This window comes from Talpa occidentalis, unplaced genomic scaffold, assembly GCF_014898055.3.
Source record: "Talpa occidentalis isolate TD23 unplaced genomic scaffold, MPIMG_talOcc4v2.1 talOcc4.5, whole genome shotgun sequence".
Classification (NCBI taxonomy): domain Eukaryota; kingdom Metazoa; phylum Chordata; class Mammalia; order Eulipotyphla; family Talpidae; genus Talpa; species Talpa occidentalis.
The window spans coordinates 130,933,828-130,947,810 of record NW_023604861.1 but is presented as its reverse complement, the minus strand read 5'-3'; the positions used below and the strand labels follow the sequence as shown (position 1 = coordinate 130,947,810).

At 44.6% G+C, this 13,983-nt stretch overlaps 1 long non-coding RNA gene across 15 annotated transcripts in view; it reads right to left on the bottom strand.

Moving 5' to 3' along the window:
* The window catches only part of LOC119259527 (uncharacterized), a 92,550-nt gene that overhangs the window by 75,333 nt on the left and 3,234 nt on the right, over positions 1 to 13,983 (bottom strand). For 13 of the 15 annotated variants that reach the window (XR_008554155.1, XR_008554158.1, XR_008554148.1 and 10 more), the window contains exons 2-3: positions 11,455 to 11,664; positions 11,247 to 11,353 (exon numbers count right to left, since the gene is read on the bottom strand). This is a non-coding gene — a long non-coding RNA (uncharacterized LOC119259527). Of the gene's footprint in view, positions 1 to 11,246; positions 11,354 to 11,454; positions 11,665 to 11,848; positions 11,967 to 12,327; positions 12,408 to 13,983 lie in introns of those variants that run through there. The other 2 variants (XR_008554149.1, XR_008554157.1) reach the window with 2 other exon arrangements.

Here is a 13,983-nt window from a genome sequence, read left to right as displayed (position 1 = left end):
ACAGAAAGATAAAAACGAATGGATGTAACATACACGTGGAATCTAATGGGTCAAACTATAGAAATAGAGACCAGAATGGTGGTTACCAGGGGCCAGGAAGTGGGTAAAATGAAAGATGTTGGTCAAAAGGTACAAACTTTCAGTCAAATGATGAAGCAATCTAATGAACACACAGCACGGTGACTGCAGTTATTATGACTGAAATAGGCTAAGAGAATAGATTTTAAGTGTTCTGACCACACACAAAAATAGGTAGCAAAGTGATGGGTGTGTTACTTAACTTGATTTTGGTCATCATTTCACAATGCACATGAATATCAAATCATCACCTTGTAAAGTTTAAATATGTCCAATTTTTGTCAACTATACCTCCACCAAGTTGGAAAAAATACATGATACCTACAGATGCATTTCTATTTGCAAAAATAATGTCACTATGATTAATTATAATATTATTTTATTAATCACTATATTAATGCCACTATTATAATTATCATCACATAATTAAAACAAGAAAACCAAACCACACATTAAAATCCAAGAGAAAATTATACTATGGCCATACAATATGAACTATGTAGATGTATCCATGTACTAAAGAGAAAATGTAGTGAGAAAGCAAAAGGGGGAAATGAATACTTAATTCCATTCAAGGATAAAAAGATGAAAGCTACTATGCAAAACACTGTTACACTAACAGGTTTCAAACAGATGCCTAATTTCTGGAGGTCACGGTCAATTCATACTTGTTCATCTGGCCCTTTCAATGGATCCAGCTGCTACTCATGGAAACCCACAATTGTTGTTAATGAATCCAATGTTCTCCAAGTTTTCTATAAAAGGCTCTTTTAAATAAATGGAACTTGAGTAGCTAAACTGTTTTTAAAAGAATAGACCCCAGATCGGGCAGCAGTGCTTCCCCCCCACACCCAACCAGGCACTGAAGTCTTAATTAGAGCTGGAGTTATCTGAACTATTTTGGTCTTTGACTTTTGGCACAACATATAATTCCTATTGGTATAGTAAACCAGTAACTTCAGTATTTGTTAAAACTAAATAAAGTTTATAAGTCTATCAAAATACCTCGTGTTTCTTGTAAATGTTTAGGAAACATTTCTGAAATGTTTCTGAAAGTTAAGGTCTTAAGAGTTAGCAGGAACCAGTGACCTCACATTGCACTTTCTTTCCTTCCCAGTGAGGCAAGTCTTTCCCTCCATCAGGGACAGGGGCAAGGAGAGCCACAGGCATCAGAGAGCAAATCCGAGAGGAGGCTGATGGCAGCAAGGCCCTGCCCAGCCTCATGAGGTCCCTGAAGAGAGCAGGCTTTACCTATCCATGACCTAGCAGCATCCATTAGAAATGGCACCTGCGTGCCCTAGAGTTATGGGAAACAAGTAAAGAAGAGTCAGGTCTCAATCCACATAGGAAACTTGGGGAAAATGACCTTTACTTATTCCTACACCACTTCTGAAACCTCATTTCACCTCACTGCTCTTTAGCAGGGTTGTGAAGTGATGCCCATATGGAAAAAGCAATAAAGCCAGGGTCTTAGCACTTATTCTGAAGGACTAAACATCTGCCTAGATGCTAAGTCTGTAAGATGGAGATAACAATGAAACTGACCTCGTTGGGTGTGAGCATTAAACAGGATAACCTATGACATGTATTCAGTATAATGCTCAGCACAGAGAACTCCAATATATTATTATTCATTGTGTCTATTACTGTTATTGCCGTTGTTGTTTTAAAAGACTATGTGACAAGCCTTGAGTTACTTCTAGAGGGGGTGTAGGTGATGGAACCTTTTGCTGACTTGACACTCTCATAGTTAGTTTTGAGAAATACTCACACCTTGATGCCTAAGTCTCTTTGGGTCAAAGCAATGTTTGGAAATGATAGAACACAGTAATAGCAAAGCTATTTATGGCTTGCTTGTGTCTAGCTAAAGCTTTGAAAAGTCATGCCTTGACTTATTCCAAGTTACCTTAAAAGTGTTATCATTACTCACTGTCTCATGTCCTCTCTTCTATTCTCTTTTGAACACAATTTAATCAGACTTTTGACTCCACTATTTCCTCAAAACAGCTCTTATTAAGACTCCTGTGACTCCCAGAAGTCAATTCTAAATCATAATCCCTCCCTCCTTATTGAAATATATTTTTCCCTTGATACAACTCAGTTGGTTTGCTTCCAAATTCTTCACTTTTTCCTATTCAGCCTCCTTCCTGAGACTCCTTATCTTCCCAACTTCTAAATGATAAATACTCTAGAACTCACTCCTATGAACTTTTCTTTGCTCTGCATTGGCAATCAGATACAGACACATGGATTTTAACGCCCTTATATGCAAAGGACTCCAAATTCGTATCTCAAATCTGAATTCCAAACTTGCACATCCAAATGCATGCTCAGCAGCCCCATTTAAATGTCAAATAGACACATCAAACTTATCATATCCCACAAAAGATTTGGAATTTTTCACTTCCAAATATGCTCCTGTAAGTCTCCTCCAGCACAGTAATTGGAACTATCTTTCCAGATGCCAGGGACAAATTCTTTGAATTTATTAGTGGCTCCTCTCTTTTGCTTATACTCACCAATCTGCCAGTGAAGCCCCATGGGCTATGCCTTCAAAATATAGAGAGAAAATATGAATTATTCTCATCACCTCCATTATGAACTCTTAACTGCGATGAGAGGTTATTATGAGACTATGAGCTGAAAACAGACATGACATGTCTGAGGTTTAAAAGAACCTCAGAATGTATTGATAATGAGAGGCAGGAGGTCAATGGCAAAAACAGGGAGCCAATCAGAACCGTTTTTCAGTAATCCAGACACCGTCTTTATTGTTATATCCCTCTACCTGGCATATAGTAAGTTCTTAATAGATACTGGTAAATGAAGGAATGAATACAGCACCAGAAGGTTCTGAAAGGTCTGGGTCAAATGACAGGGTTTGTCATCAGAGCAGATAAATTGAGCAAGCTACTGTCTTGATGCAAAAAAACAACGGAGCTCTGGAGTATATAATATACAGTAGGTGCCTACTAGTTTGCTAAATGGATAGATGGAAGGAAGCATGAGAGGAATGATGGACAGACAGACAAATGGATGGATGTAAGAAAGGATGATAAAGTGGGTGGTAAGAATGATTGATTGTGGAAGAATGAATTAATGGGCAGACATTAGGAGGCAGGGTGGGCAAACTGTTTCAACAGCTTAGGCTTCTGTTAGAAGTAAATGGGAATGGAGAAAAATGGTCCAGGAAAAAAACAAGATATTCAAAATCGTCCCCAAAATACTCAAGGAAAGGAATGTGGGAGGGAGAGACACTTGCTTTTCAAAGACAGACTCTCCAAAAAATACTACATTCAGAAGAGTACTTGAATTTTCAATATTACATGAAATTGACCATATACATTACAAAGTAGTGATTTGTTCTGTGACAGTGTAAGAATTACAAATATCTTAAGATAAAATTTTAAAATACCTATTAAAACACTGTTAACCCAACTGCTAATATAGCATTGCACTTAAATGGTCTCTACCCTTCTACAACTCTGCTGACTCCCCAAACTCATTTTCAGTATTAACACTTGCATCACAAAACACCCCCAACACACAACACGTCTTACTTTCATCAGCAACTGGCCCCATCAATTTGGATATTATTCTTTAGCAATATAAATATCCAAAAGAGTTTAAAACACCTCTTCTACACTCCGTAGAATTTTCTCAGTGACTAATGCAAAAGCTACTATCATTTTGCCTCTCTATTCTCTTAACTCACTCGGCATTCATGGCTCATAATCCTGGAAGAGACTGAGCAGTCATCAGTGGTGGCTTGGGGTTACAGTGACAGCCATGCCCCATGTAATTATAGTTCAGCACTATGGACAGCAATGCATACGTTTGTATGCCCCCCCCCCAACTAAAAGATTTTAAATAGGTTCTAATTATACTCATAATGTACCTATATTATATCAGCTTGTGCAAAATAACAAACAAAACCAGCTGGGATGCACTGAATATCTACTAAGCGCCAAATATGAAACTATTTTGTTACTATGTTTAGTTCCCTCAATAACTCTGCAAGACAGTCATTACTTCCATTGTGAATGAAGAATCTAACTTGCCAAATGTCAGCTGCCTCCAAAGTGGTCCTGCACCCCTCATATACACTACACCCAAAAGGTTTGCTCCCAGGAGTCTGCTGAAGTTGAAGTTTAGTGGGTCACCAGTCCACTTCCTGCTAACAACCAGTGAGAAGATGGTCCTATCTTAAGAAATATAATATGGCAACCATCAGGTGTAATTCAAGGAGAGCCATCATTGTTCCAAGGAGAGAGAAGGGGCCTCCAGAGACATGTTTTCCCCAGTCATATCTACACGTCGCATATAAGTTCTCCTGGGCACGTAAACCACAGTGATAGGCACATACCATTTACCAATGCTTGCATGTTTTCATTTTTATGTCTCTGATGTCTACATTTTCCCCAAGCATAGCAGTTTCCTAATCAGTCCCGCATGTCTGTTCCCAACCATGTTGCTAAGAGCTAGACAGACAAGCTGCGAAGTCCTTGGCCACAGAAGCACCTGGCTCCCCAAGGATGTGTGCCTCATTGTCTTAAACCAAGTAAAGACTCTTTGATCTCTCTGCTTAAACAAGATTGCAGCCAGACCTTTTTACAACATCCTTCCACATCCAGCATTCTTCCGTCCCCAAGGCCCCTTGCCGATGCACTGACACGAAGCTCTTGGACCTCCCCTCTGCATCTCCCATAACACTTGACGCTCACTCGCTCACTCGCTCTCTCTCTCTCTCCCCACCACCCTCCCTCCATCTCTCATCTAAATGATATCTCAGAGATTTGTACTTTCTTTTATCCAAAGATATGTATGTAACTATGTAACTCTCTCTAACTAGAGAGAAAATTTGTCAAGGACGTGATGTTCCTCTTGAGAAGAAGCCTTGATTCTGGGACAAACCCAAATTTAAACATCGTTACTTCAACTTTCTACAGATTTATGTTCTTATCAGTCTATGAGTCCTAATTTTGACATATAAAACATGTCACCACCCTCACAACTTTGGACCTCACACATTGAGTGTTTCCCCTTACTGTAGACACTCCCTTCCAAAATACATACACACACACACACACACACACACACACACACACAGCATATTTATGTGTTTCTATGAGTGTGTGTGTGTCTATAGTACTTTCTTTGCTACTCAATTGTCTTCCTAAGCGTAGGGGATGTGTCTAATTCTTCCCAGAATTTCTGAACCTTGTTAGAGATCCAGGCACATAAAATGTAGGCAGGTATTTGAAAGGTGGATGTACAGGCAGAGCACGTGGGTAAAATGACTCAAAAACTAAAATGAGAATAACTCTCCCGTGAGCGTTATCTTGAAAGAGCCTAACCAGCTGAGGCCAACCTCAGCTGCTCAAGAGCTGGGAGGCGGGAGACAGTCCTCAAGCCCTTCCCCACTACTGCAACGAGGGACTTGGAAGGTAACACCTCTAGACCAGGTCACCACAAGCAGCTCATCCCACAAACCCACAGATCATGTGCCAAACCCTCTAATTAAGAATGAAAACAATGCTATATTCATGACTGCCTTTAAAAAATGAATTTTTAAAGCAGGGGATAAAATATGAAGCGCAAACTCTTTGCAGAATACCTATTATATGTCAGGTTGATCGCACATGACACGTAATATGTGTCGCAACCAACCTAGGGGAGAGAAAGCATTTCCTCCACCTCAGGGAGCTCTGGAAAGACCTGAGCCTTGCTCTGAGGCCTCACATGCGTGCCCATACTGTGGGCCCATGGCCCATGGGGGACACAAGACTGGTCATGCTGCACCCCACGCCGTTCACTATCTGTTTCCATTCCTCCTGCAGTTCATCAGAGATGGTAAGCCAATTTGAGCACATAATACAGTGTAGTTTAGTAATGTTTCTTTATGATAGAAAAGCAGTAAAGATTTCCTGTCATAATATGAAATGCCATTTAAAGGAGTTACAGATGCTGAATCTGAGCAGATTAGCCAAATTATGGTATAAACTCCAACTCTCAGAGTTGTATCCCCAAGGCAAAGTAAAATGTCTGGTGGTGGTTACCCCATTCCCCAACAAAAAACAGCTTTCGAAAATGTGATGCATATAAAATATTACATTTCTTAAACTATGTTGGCTTTGGGCTGGTTGCATGTTTTCTATTGGAGTTAATAACACATATTGAGGTGTAGGAACTTAAGACAGGAATCTAATACAGTGGGCCATTTGGGCACGCCAAAATTTAAAAACAACAATACACTCCATGCAACAGAACTCGTGTTACATTGCATTTGGTGCTCACTGAATCTTTGCTTAGCAATGTAGACTTCCCCTTTGGCCACAGCTAAAAGGCAATCAAAGAAGACAAGCACATATTGAGCCCATAGATGAATTTGGTACCTGTCCTCTAGACCTTGCTCTTGGGGAGGCCTTACCAGTGTCCTCATGACACCACCATATTCCATTTTTGCCTCAATCCCAAAGGTGCTCTACCAGGGCTCTGGACTTCTACCATCCTCCTCTGCAGATTATTCAGCACCCACAACTCATGCCAAAGCAGCGCGGTTCCAAAAGAGTCAATAATCAGACTCACTCACCACGGTGTGTGATTTCTATAAGTATAGCTAACGCTTACTGAAAATCATGATGTGCCTGGCTCTGGGTTAAGCTCATTGCATGAATGATTTTATTTATTCTTCACAACTTAATTAGGCATGTACTTTACAAAGAACAAGATTGATGCAATTCTAAAAGATAAATTCCAGGAAGAAGTTATTTTATGTTGCCCCAGAATCTGTCCTATAAACTCTCAAGAAACAATTGTTGAAGAGTGATATTATCAACATGGCAGAATAAAAGGTCTCTATTGTCTTCCTCCCAAATAATGATGACTTAGACAATCACCAACAAACTAGAGAGGATTTGTGGACATCTGGAAGCCTACTGCAGAATTCGCAGTACAGTGTTCGAGGAAAAAAATCCAAGATTGGACACATTAAAGAGAGAAAGAGGAACAGTTGTGCTTTACCCACATCACACCTTCCTAAGGCAGCACAGCATAGTGAAGAGACTTCATACCTTGGGATTTCTCCTGAGAGGAAGTAAAACATGGGAGTGGTCACCCAACTTCCCCAGCTATGCAGGGTAAACCAGTGAGATCACATCTTTCTCACCCCACCCAGAATACAGAAGGGAATAGCTGGGGAAAACCATCCTCAGGGCTCCTGGAAGGCATCAAAATGATATGGATTCTACTAACCACTATAGACTCCATCAGAAAACTCCCCATGGGCCACTGGGAACACCTCACTTACGGATCCTCCAAACTGATCCACAGGTACCTCTTAGACTCACACACACAGCTATGGCTGACTCCCTGGACATACATGCTATAGTAGGAATAGAAAGTGAGCACATGCAGAAAGTCATCCCAACACTGCAATCATATTGCAATAGATGCATGTATCGAGTTATCACACTGACACCTTAAACTCACCCAATGGTATATGTCAATTATCTCTCAATAAAACTGAGGAGGGAGAAGGAATTGTATGTTAATAAAAGAGTCATTCAGTCAATAAATGAATGAATGAAGCCAAGGAAGATTCACCTGAGTTGCCCAAGTTCCCAAGGGTAAGTGTTGAGTGCAGTAAACTTCCCACATTCCGTGCTATGCTCACGTTGACATTCCCTGGTTAACTTGGTAGCGTGGTGTCAGGATCAATGCTTAAGACTGGAAAGGACACACACCTGAGTCTTGGTCCCAGTTCTACTGCTTATTAACTGATGTTAGACAAGTCATTTTACCTTTCTTAGCCCCAATTTCCTCACCTGTAAAATGAGAATAGTAAAACCTACTTTTTAGTGGGTTGGTGTTATATAATAACATTCAAACTTGGACCTCTCTGGAGGCCTAAGGGTTAAGGCTCAGCACGATCACCACTACAGCCTGAAGTTCAATCCCCAGCCAGGGAGCTAATCCACATGGCTCAGCAGCCCTGGGAAAGACAGACAATCACAAGCAACATCTGAAAAATCTCAGGGTTTAAACCCACATCCTCCAGAGCAGATGCGAACGTGAAAACCTACTTTACCTTCATCAACACATTGTGGAAAATAAAATAAGATGGAAGCCCTTACAAGAGAACTCCTCAAATAAAAAAAAAGTTTTGTTTAATTATATATCTAGAAATCTCTACCTCCTGGGACCATTTAGAGCAGAAGAAAACATTTCTACTTTATAATTAATGCTGAAAATGATGCATTTAATTAATCAAAAATACAGAAATGATTTTTTTCCAGCCAATAAAGAGTAAGAGGGACCATGTTTTAACCATCTGCCTGAAACAACTGAAAAACCAGAGAAAACATATGAAGCAACAATTGGGGACATAGAACACCAGGCAACAAAGGCCGGTGAGGTGAGCCCCACTATTTGCCTTGAGAGAGTCTGCAGGCCACAGAACAGGGAGGGAGGGTCCAGACAGAGACCAGTGCCCCCATGAGTTGAAGGATGGAGCTGGAATCCCAGGGAGCAAATAGGGAGAGACTGAGACAGGGTGTTCTCACAGTGCCAGAGAGACCCCCCTCACATCTTCGTGCACGTCAAGAAGCTACCCAAGGCAGCAGGAAGGAGCAGCAGAAAGATTCCGTGCACTCTTGTTTGCAGGGCAACGGGCCGTGTGTCAGAGAAGGCAGTGGTCCAGCGGCTGAGGGTGCCCAGAGCAGTTCCCAGCTAATAGCCAACAAAGATGTGAGGGCCTCCGTCCTACCATCTCTCCAAGCACTGACCTCTGCCACCAAGAGCCAGCTTGGCCGCCGTCCTCACACCCTCCACAGAACCTTGCCCAGCTGATTCTTTGATTTCAGCCTTGGGAGTCCAGAGCAGAGACACAGCCAAGCCAGGCCTCTGACCTACGGAACCAGGAGCTAATAATTGGATGCTGTTTAAGGTGTTGAGTTTGTGGCCATTTGCTCCACATCAGTAGGAAACTAATAGAAATACCTCGTAGGTGTTCCAGATAAAAGTGCAAAAAAATTGATAAAAGCCTATGAGATAATATGCAGTTATTTTACAAGGGAACAAAGTCAAATATACAAAATAATCAGTTTTAATACATACTTAGAAGACAGCATGAAAACATATGAGAACGGCATCCCAGGTAATATCTGATAGGAGGATTGTATAATTTTCAATTCCCCTTTATACTTTTCTGATCCAATTTTTCCCAAAGGAGGGTCCATTACTTCCACAAACAGAAATAAAACCAGCAATATTTTAACAACTGCCAAGAACAAAACGTTTGGTTTTGAGGAGCTGCTGATGTATTTCAGCTCGTTAACTAATAAAATGGAAAAGGACGCTTAGAGTCTCTGCACAAATTCCTAAACAAGCTCTGCTGTGGAACAGACACGCCTAAACACGGGCCCGACACTAAGGGACCCTTGTCCCTCTGCCCACTTCAGGGTCAGCCCCCATGTGACATCAATCCTGAAGCCAGCACCGGCCCAGCCGCAGATGCCTGAATGAACTGCTGAGAAGGCCGTGCTATCGGCCTCCCTGCTAATCCTGCTGATGCCCTCGCAATCTATGTGACAGGCCGCCAGCACAGCCCCTCTGTCAGAGCAGAGAGCCTCGGAGGTGGCCGTGACAAGGGATTACTGAGCGGACACTGGGGAGACACACCAGCTGCTCTCCTGGCATTCGGACCAGCCTTGCAGTTAGGTGCATACCACCGAGGCACTGGGCAGAGGCCCGTCCTCGGAACAGACCCGCTGGCACAGAGTCCGGGAGGGAGACATTCCCCAAGCCGGAGCATGAGTGCTGCCTCCGCTGCTCCCATCCAGGAGAAGGGAAACAAGGCAAGCTGAAGGGGTGTCACGGCACACGGGGCTGCAGGGCTGTCCTTTCACAGCAGAGCTCCCCTCCCCCTCAGAGGCTCTGTGAGCTTGGAGAACTAGAAAAGGTTCTGGACGCCTGACCTGGGATGTCACCCCTTACCGCCCCCCGCTAGGGTGTGGGTGACCTCCATGAAAGGCCACCCCAGCCCCACCTTCACTAAGTCGGCACGATGCTTTAGGTGCCTCCTCAGTTTTCAGGGGTTTCATTTTAAATACAAGAAAAAATGGAAGGCAAAGGCGCAGCCTCCGTGCTAGCGGACTGTAGTCATTTATAAAAGCAGCACAGGGTTAGTTCCGAGTGAGGCTGCCCGCCCTGACGTGAAAAGCCCCTTCCCGCAGCGCCCTCGCGGGGCTCAGGAACAGCAAGTGGCTCTTGGACTCCAGCTCACAGGTCTCGTTCCCAGCCCGGAGGCTCGAAGGAGACTTCCAGAAAGTCCATCGTCACCCTCTTTCCCCCACTTCCCATGAAGTTTTCCTCACTTCTGCAGCTGGGTCAAGGCTGTTCGGTTTCCAGCTTCTCAGGTGCAAAGACCCCAGGTCGGCAGAACTGGCCCGCAGGACCCAAGCAACCTGCCTTCTCTGCTCTGTTTTAGCCACACACGTGGTTTTCGCGTCAACAGCAACATGAATCCCAAAGGGCCTGGAAAGGCTTTGCCATGTCTCACCAGGGCAGCACCCAGAGACCCATCAGAGGCTTCACCCACCACTCACTGTCTGCCAGCCCTTGACATGCCCCACTCAGGCGCCCCAACATAATTCAGGCTCGCGGCTCACGGTAAGCTGGGCGAGAAGGCAGTGCGACATCTAAGGGCCCACGCTGACCCTCAGACAACTGCACCCATGCCCTGCTGAGGAAAACCCGAGAGCCACGTGCAGGTGGGGTGGGCCACGCGCCTGCCCACAAGGGGCTCCAGCCTGAACCAGACTCCTGATTCAGGAAGCAGGAGCAGGAAGCCGGCAAAGCTGGGACTGCGTTCCTGGGTCAGCACACAGCACAGGGGACACTCAGCTCAGGGGAGGGCCAATGCTTTCGAGGCCTCTTAGCTCATCTTCCCCACCCGGGCCCCCTCCAGGAGGGGTAAAGCCCAGCACTCCTCAGCTGGCTGGGCAGCGTGGACCAGAGTCTCCACGATCTGAATCTCAGTTACAGGGACACAAGGGAGCCTGGGAGGGTGTGGACTCCACAGGGTAAGTATCTGGATCTGAAAGCTGGTTGGATACCTGCTTTGTCACCTTGTGCCGGTGATTCATTCTGTACCTCTGTTTCCTCACCTCAACGATGAGAAGAATAGCATCCATGCATGTCCACTCTGGGCGCAGACTGCCTTTGCTTCCCTTGGGGATCTCCTGGGAAAACACCTCATGAAGCTGAAAATATCCTAAGTTGAAAATATATTTTAATAAATAGAAAATGCATTTCATACACCCAGCCTAACCATCAAAGCCCCCCAGCCCACCTTATAGTGCTCAGAATACTTACCTTTGCCTACAGTCGTGCAAAACCGTAACAGCCAACACAAAGGCCAGCTTAGAACAGCGGGCTGGACACCTCGTGGTGTTGTTTGCTGAATACCGGACTGAAAGGAAAACCAGTCTGTAGAGGGTGCTCACATGCCCTTGAGATCAGAGAGCCCTGAGCTCCTTGCGGCTGCCCAGCCTCACAGGGGAAATTCTTCCACATATTGCAAACCTAGGAAAAGACCAAAATTCAAAGTTTGAAGTACAATTTCTAGTGAGTGCGTAGCACCCCTGCATCACCGTTAAGTCAAAAAATTGTTAGGATGAACCAATCAAGTCGGGACCATCCAGTGTTTTGTGTTCGGTCAGGACTCAACCAACAGGCACTGTGCAGAGTGTGTCCTCCCTCAGCTCACCCCTCACGAAGGACAGAGAATTCTCCGGAGTGGGTGAGTCTCCTGGGCGTAGGTAAGGGGCGCTGGTGAGGGTTTGCTCTTAGAGGCATCTTCTCAGAGGTGTCTCTCTCTGCGGGCATCCTGCCAACAGAGCTCCCAGGTAAGGAGGCTTCTGTCTGACCTCCAGGCAGGCCCTCAAGCCCCAGGAAGCACCCTTCCCCCACCCACAGGCCACACGCAGCCCAAAGCTGCCTGTGCCCATCTTCCCCGATGCACTCTTCTATGGGGGCTCTCTGAGCACCTCATAAAATCTGGTTTCAGACAAGCAGGCTGAGGCTGTGAGAAAGCAGTGAAATCAAAAAACGAGAAAGTGGATTTTACGTGGCTTGCCCGAGAGGCCGTGTCCTCGGCCAGTACCCCCCGGGCTGTGGAGAGTGATGTGATGGCAGGGCTGCAAACCATCACTGGACACAGAGAGAAAACTGGCGACACTGCTTTACCTGTTTCCCGCCAGTCCAAGGTGTGCTTGGCCACCGACTGACAGCTGAAGGCAGGTGACTCCAAGTTCTTGGCTCACTCCCTAATTTCAGATTTAGACGGTTATGAAGAGAAGATAAAATCTGCAGAAATTCTTTGTTACCTCCTTGCCACACTGCAGAACCCGTCACAAAGTGAGGGGAGAGGTCCTGCCTGCCACGGGAGTGGCCACAGGCCTCCTTGCCTCCGGACGTGGCCTTAGTGGCGAGGCCCCCCTGAACTCAGTACCGGCATCGGTGTGGTCTGACAGCCATGGAGCCCTCTTCATCTGAACTTTGAAATGAGTTTGCCTTGTTTCTCTGGATATAAATATTTACGATTCAAATCTTTGTGTTCATTATTTCAAAATTTGTGTTTTTATAATTGTTCTTACTTTGAGAGCAGTTGGTTTACTTTTATTGTGCTTCTGGGACAAGTCAGGATATCCACATGCTCCAGCGTATTTCCTAAATGTGAGGTCGTTTTCTAATTAGAGCTATTTCAGGCCATGTATGTCTGCTGCACAGTTCTGGAAACCACGTGCAAGGCTTCTGCCTGAATTTGCATGGGTGACAATACTTAGCCCCCCAGCTAAGAATAAGAATATCCAGGAAAGACAACTAAATTTGGTTCTCACTCGTTGCAAAAATGGACCTAGCCAACCCTCTAAATAAAGTCCAAAAAAATCATTATGGCTATCTCAAGCAGTTTTTTGATTCTCTTTAAGACATTTTTGAAAACAATAGCAGCTAAAGAGCTGGGAGTACTGGCAGATGAGTTTTAAGATTAAATAAAAAGAGGGAGGGCCTCCCCAGTGCCACAATGGGTTGAGGGCAGCACTGTGAAGCTGTCCGCAGCCTCTGCAGCGCAGGTTCAATTCCCGGCCGGCCAGGGAGATTCCCACATGGCACAGCAGACCTCTCTTATATCACCCGCTGCTCCCCTCATCAGTGCCTTCGGTCTGTCTGCCTGTTCTGCTCCCCGCTCTGTCTCTGGTGAATCTTCTCACCCTCTTGTGCCTCTGACCTATACCCCAGTTCTTGTATAAAAATAAATAAATTTTAAAAAAAGAGGTAGATGGTCTACAGCAATTATATAAGGTACAGATTTAAATTTTCTCTGACAAAACTGTAGATGTTAGAAAAGATAAGTATTTCTGTTCTCCTTGACAGGTAAGGAAATTAAGGCCTCTGAGATGCTATTGAATCTGATAAGGTGACCAATCAAAGTTCAGTAGAGACACTCTTGCTGAGACTAAGGTCTCCTGCCTCCCATTTCCTTTGGTCAAGTTCATCTAATTAAGTCTGTCCAGATTTACTAAAGTAAATGTTGTGGTGTAGACACAGTTATCTGGAAAAAATAAGAACTCATCTCAGGATGTGTGATATCCATGCTCAGAACAGGTCAGTGGGCCTCCCTGGTGGTACAAGGGGTTAAGTTGTAGCACTATGAAACTATCTGCAGCCACTGCAGCATGAGTTCAATCCCCAGCTGGCAAGGGAGCTGACCCACCTGGTGCAGCAGACCTCTCCTGTCTTGCCCACTGCTCCCCTTAGCAGTGTATTTAGGTAGATCTGACTATTCTGTTCCTCACTCTGTCTCTGGTGAATCCTTTCACCCCCCCACACACCTCTGTCCTG